The 6,000-nt window shown below is 43.5% G+C and overlaps 1 protein-coding gene across 6 annotated transcripts in view; it reads left to right on the top strand.

Annotated features, from left to right (window-relative positions):
* Positions 1-25: 25 nt before the first annotated feature.
* Positions 26-6,000, top strand: part of IMMP2L (inner mitochondrial membrane peptidase subunit 2) — an 816,344-nt gene continuing 810,369 nt past the window's right edge. For 4 of the 6 annotated variants that reach the window (XM_034670716.1, XM_034670690.1, XM_034670724.1 and 1 more), the window contains exons 1-2: positions 26-92; positions 612-684. The gene's annotated coding sequence lies outside the window, so the exon portion shown is untranslated. The other 2 variants (XM_034670699.1, XM_002915048.4) reach the window with 2 other exon arrangements.

Genomic DNA, 6,000 nt, shown 5'->3' with positions numbered 1-6,000 from the left:
GCTCCCGCGCGCTGGGGAATGGAGGCGGAGCTTTGCGCTGGCGGCGGGCGGGGCTAGCGTGGGGACTTCCCCTGGGCTGAGCTGCGCAGCGGGTGCGGAGGGCGGGAGCTCGGCAGCGGTTCGGGGGTTCCGAGAGGCTGGAGGGGGTGGGTGGGCGCTCAGCCGCCGATAGCTGGCGGGTCCCGGGGCTTGGGACCCTTCCGAGGGAGTCGGCTCCCGGCGGGGCGGGAATTGTTGGGAGGCTGAGGGCTGCTCGGCCGCCAGTCCTGCGGTGTCGCGAGCATGTGTGCGTGCGCGTGTTTATCTGAGGGCCCGTGCCGCGGCCGGCCCTGCCGCCTGATCCTCAGGCTAACGAAGGTTGCAAACCGGCGTCTAACCGAGGCGACACCTAGTCGGGAGGCGGCTCGCTCTTCCCCGCCAAGTGGGCACCCCCAGATCGCGCCCTCTCCGCGTCCCCCCCTTAGGGGACAACTCCGGCTCCAAGCCTTGGCCGTGAGGGAGCGCTGTGGGGACGTGCTGTCCTCTGCCTTGAACTGTTGGGCATGTGGTGGGAGTTTCTGAGGCTTGAACATCAGGATTTTAAAGCACCTGTCTGTCATTTTTACTTTTAGGGTTTTGGCCAAATTGGGCGAGGGCACAAAATAACCACTTACCCCTTCTCACCGAGGAAGAACGGGAGAAAGGGTAAGTAAGGAACGATCAGGGGTGGAAGGAGCTAGGACTACAGTAAGAGTAAGGGAGAGAAAATTTAGATTCAGAACTGCCCCTGGGGAGTTAGGGGCCGGATTCTACCATTTCATCAGGAACCAGAGGCCCACCTTCAGGGGTCACAGGCTCCAAACCCAAGAGCTTTTTCAGGCCTAGAGTCTGTAGAGCTGCCTGGAAGTTCCGGCAGATTGGCGAAGATCCCTTTTCGCCACTTGACCTGACAGAAAACTGTCATTACCCTTCCCATCTTTGGAACGTGGGTCTTGCAGTTGTCTGCCTCCAGTCATGTCTCTCTCTAAGCTAACTTTGATTAGTCCCAGAGACTGTAGTATTGAAGACTCCTGGTCCTGCTTGATTATTGACAGGAACCCCACCCACAGATCATTACATTTTAAAAAGAGACTCCTGTAAAAGTGCTTTAGAACGCCAAAGGATAAAGTTAATTAGCAATATGATAACTGTTGAAATTCTTTTGGGATCTTCTCATGAGCTCTTAGAGGAAGGTTTGTGGGGTGTTTTTTTGTTTTTTTGGTGTGTGTGGGGGTGACATTACCAGCCTGGGCCTTTTTCTCTTGACTTTCATTTTGATATCCCTCACAGATAATTCTGTTCACTTCTGAAAAGTAGCCAGACAGCACACTGAAGCCCTTGGGGGTTTGCTGTAATTTTCAGTGTGATCTCTTTCAATGGTTCTTTTGTGCAAATTTTCTGTCACTTCTCCAGTATACCAGTCCTTCTACCTTCTTACTGGTGAAGTGAAACTTAGCTCCTGTCAGAAGTTGGGAATACCTTATGCATCCTATGTGTCCCACATAAACAAACGTTTTAAATTAGTTAAAATTCAGGTTAGTGGCAAGCAAGAATGTAGCAAACCATTCTTGGACACTTACACAGGAAAGCTGGAATTGCCCTCTGTGGCAACTTGACATTGGCTGCCTGTGTCTTGAACCTGTCTTCTTATTTGTATGGACTTGAGTGATAGATAACCATTAGTTAATGAAAAACCAGAAAATAGTTGTTTATTGATGATGGGTTCATTCGTTGATTCGGTAGATATTCATTATCTTTTCCCACCAAAGTGTGGAACACTGATACATAAGTAGGAGGGTAAAAATGATGAGACTGGGTTTGGGGATGGCCATTTGGAGAAGGCCTTTCACCAGTTTTCTGTGGATTTTTGGAATACTTGTGTTAATGCCCAAGACCTTCCCTATACTGTTGATCTTAGTCATGTGCAGGTCTGTACAGTGTTGTGGAAGGACAGTGCTGTTTTTCTGCCGTCTAGTACTTTCAGTGATAGACTTTCGAGGATTACTGACCATGGTGATTAGTGTCCCGTTTTAGAATATTATTGTTACTGGACAGAGAATCAGTTCTGAACTCAGGTTTGGCTGCTGGCAGCTTGAAAATCAATACTTGAGAGACAGGTGAGAGACAAGTGGGAAAGGAAAGATTGTTTTATTCAGGAAGCCAGCAACCTGGGAGGATGGTGGACTAATGTCCTAAAGACCTATCTTCTCAGTTCAGGTGAAACTGGAGAGTTTTAAAGGGGAAGGCGTGAAAAATGGGGCAGGGGGTGCTGCATGAAGGAGAAGCTGGGGCCCAGGAGGTTATTGGTATGCCTACATGATCCTGAACAGACGTGCTGGCATCAGGAGCAGCTGTTTTCAAATGTGATTAGGCATTATCTTCTGGGAGAGTTTGGTCCTTCACTCCTCAAGGCCAGTGGTTTGCAAACCTCAAGGAAAGTAGGTTAGCTTGGCTACAGATCAAGGAACTTAGGTCAGCAAGCAAGGACTGCATAAGCTTGAGGCAAGTTAACCCTTAAGACCAGTTGGAGTGCCATTATAGTGGTATAGTCATTTTGCAACATAATAAATGTACCAGTATAAAAATTAGATGAGGATAATATTTTGAATTGTTCCATAAAGATGACATAAGATGAGAAAACATGGGAGTGTTAAGGATGTTGCACTTAAGAAAATAAATACTAGGCTGTTCACTTGTATGAGTTTCTGTACATTTAACTTCATTTTTTATTGAAGATGACTTTTTCTGGCTACAAAGGATATGTAGGGTTAAAAAAAGTCATTTACAAATGAGTCTTGCAGGGAGTAGGTAGAAAGTGAGTCTCTTATGAATCGACTGTCAGATGAAACCTCTCAACTATTTATTTCTTTCTTCAACTTTTTGTTTCATGATTATATGTTACTACTTGGCAAAATTGTAAATTTCTTCTTTTTACCTCCATATTCTTGGCTGTGTACTACCAGTCCTGTTCCACCCCCAGTCTTAATGTAGAAGTGGCATGTCTTTTAGAGTCTTTTAGAAATGGGCTCGAGTCCTGGCTCTTACCTCATTAGCTCTGTGACTTTTTGAGCCAGTTAAAACTTTGCTCCGTAACTTTTCACCTGTCAAAACAGAACAATGAGTATATTAAAAAATGTGCAAAAAACAACATCTGGCATATAGATACTAGCTGTTAATTTCCCTCCCTTTTTATCTGGTCACCTATCACATTCTTAATGATCTTTGCAATTGAAGCAAGGTATCTCATACTTACATTCCTGAAGGTGGGTGTTTGCATTTTCACAGTGATCTCTTGTTAAACCTGATCCTAGAATTTCTGGGACAAGGACTGACACCTGATGGGGTTTGAATCCCCTCCCCCCACCATGAAATCATTCTACAGCCATGTCTAAAGAGTGTCACCTTGAAAAATGAAGGGAAAGGTTTCTATAAATGTGTTTAAAAGCTCTGACACTGTTCCTAACGTGGGAAAGACATAGTACCACATTTAGCTGAGTGCTTAAATTTAGGATTTCTATTTCAGAAATGTCTTTGGTTTATAAGAATTACAATAAAAATGCTGATGCTTCATGTCCAAACTGTCATGATTTTGCCAAGTTGTGGGTTTAATGTACAGCTAAGCTGTGTAGTTAGTGTATCTAATACAGCTCTGAAAGCCAAGAAAGACAAGTCCACAGACATCTGATTTTTATATCAGACATCTGGTTTCACTTTGCTAAGGAGTACATTTTGTCAGTAGATTATAGGCATATCAGCTGTACTGCTGTAGTTTGTAGCATTCTATCATAAGCTCTGGTCTGTAGGGTTTAGTGTGATGTTTTATTCAAATGACAGCACACTGTAAACGAGCACCTGGTCAGATAAGCACACTTCCCACAGGTGTCTTCTAGTGTCATTGTTCTTACAAGTTAACAAGGTAAAATAGTTTCTATCCTTGGTGATTTTTTTTGTGGAAGAAAAATATTCTTAAAGAAAAGCCTCGCTAAAGAGCCCATGGTGTTCCCGAAATTCATTTTCAAGTCATTTTTGTTTGTCATGTTGAACAGTGTACTTATAGGAATAAAATAACAAGTAGCATTTAGATTTCCAGATCAGGACCCCAAAGCTATTTTATTTTATTTTTTTTATTTTATTTGTTTTGTTTTGTTTTTAAAAAACTACCCTGAGATCAAGACCTGAGCTGAGATCAAGAGCCCCACCAAAGCTTATTTTAACTCATTGTATGCCCACTACATATTAGTGGCATACTATAGACTTTAGCCAACATTTATAATAGTGTTTTGGAGAGTGATATATTTTGAAGTCCAATTTAGAATAGCTAGACTACATCTCTTTTCATTTTGAGGTAGTCAAGAGTATAGAAATACTCTAAAGGCTGTTATCTCTGGGTTTTCAGGCTTTCTGGGTTTTTTAGGTTCTCTGATTACTTAGCTGTGATCTTGGATACAAATTCTTGATCTATAAAATGGGTTAATAACTCATGATTACTCTGAGATTTAGTGAGTGTAAAGTAGCACAGCATCTAGTACAAAACTGGCCCTCAGTAAATAGTTTCATTTCTTTCCTTTAGGTCCTGGCCACAAGAACAAAGATTGCCAACCTAACTCCTAGCTCCTGCCTTATATCTCAGACTAATCCACTGGTAGCACCCTTGGCTCCAGCAGAGGGAAATTACCCCTGGAATCTGGGATTTAGTAGTGGAGGCTGGCAAAATGCTATGGAGAATAATGACAGAGGGGAGGAATGGTGCACTGACAGAGGAACGTGCCAGTCTTTTGATCAGTCCATGGACTTAGGCCGATAAATTAATTACTCGACTGTAGAAAGAACCACCTTTATCTCTGGCCTTTCTGTTGATCTTTTGTCAGCTGCTGATTCCTACCTCTTTATTGCCTGTTTAGTCTATTGATAAGTTCTTTTTTTTTTGTTACCTTGACAATACCTTAATAATCATTTATTTCAATTTTTTTAGTAGGTGGGACTTAATAAAAGATGTCCATACTTCCTTAAGATCTGGACTTCTTCTATACTTGAAGTCCAGTTGATCTTCTTGTCCTTTCATTGGCCTACAGTTCATTAATTCCTTTTTTCTTTTAAACTATATGCTATGTGCATTGAACTTGTGCTGAGGATAAAAGGATGAAGTCACTGTCCTTGATCAAGGATCTTCTAGTCTAGTAGGACAATAGACATCTTGACCAACAGTTCAAATATTATGTGCTATTTGCCCTAACAGTGCAAAGGAAGGCTAACAGGACCTCCTGATCCCTGATGGAAATGCCAGGGGAGGATTTTAGCAGTGGTTGTGTTTGAGCTGAATCTTGAAAGCTGAGTAGAAGTGGGCAGGTTGACAAGCAGCAAAGAGCATTTCCACGCAGGGCTAATAGCATGAATAGTTGTATGGCATTATGAGGGCCTGGTGTGTTCAGGGAGCTGTATGTAGGTCAGTTATATTAGAGTGTGAAGGGCAAAGTCAGGAGTGAAAGGAGATGAAACCAGATAGCTAAGTCAGGGCACACTTCCCATGCCACGTGCAGCATTGTGAGTGACATGAAAGGTCACCGTGAAAGCAGTGTGCTGGGTTGATTGGGGAGAGTGAGGTGCCGGGTGGGGAAGCAAGACTGGAGGCCCAAGCAGACAGTGCATTAGTATGGATAATGGGAACCTGAGAGCTGAGACAAGGCTGAAAGTAGTGGGGATAAATGAGAATGTGTAGGAAAAATATTTAGGAGGAGGGAAAATTGGCTGGTCTTCACGACTGTTTGAATGTAACAGGAATGGAGGAGTGAGGGTGCTGCAATAGCTGCCAGGTTTTTGGGTAGTGAGAGGGGAGAGCAAAGAGGAAGCAGGTTTGAGGGGCAGCTGATGAGTTCATATTGGGACATGTGATTACATTGCTTGCAGGCATATCCTTGGTGAGTTGGGGCTGTCTAGCAGGCAGTTGGATATGAGGTCTTGGAGCATCACAAGGGATGTGGAGGC

This window comes from Ailuropoda melanoleuca, chromosome 1, assembly GCF_002007445.2.
Source record: "Ailuropoda melanoleuca isolate Jingjing chromosome 1, ASM200744v2, whole genome shotgun sequence".
Lineage (NCBI taxonomy): Eukaryota > Metazoa > Chordata > Mammalia > Carnivora > Ursidae > Ailuropoda > Ailuropoda melanoleuca.
Note: the sequence above shows the minus strand (reverse complement) of the source record. Positions and strands in the feature narration are given on the sequence as shown.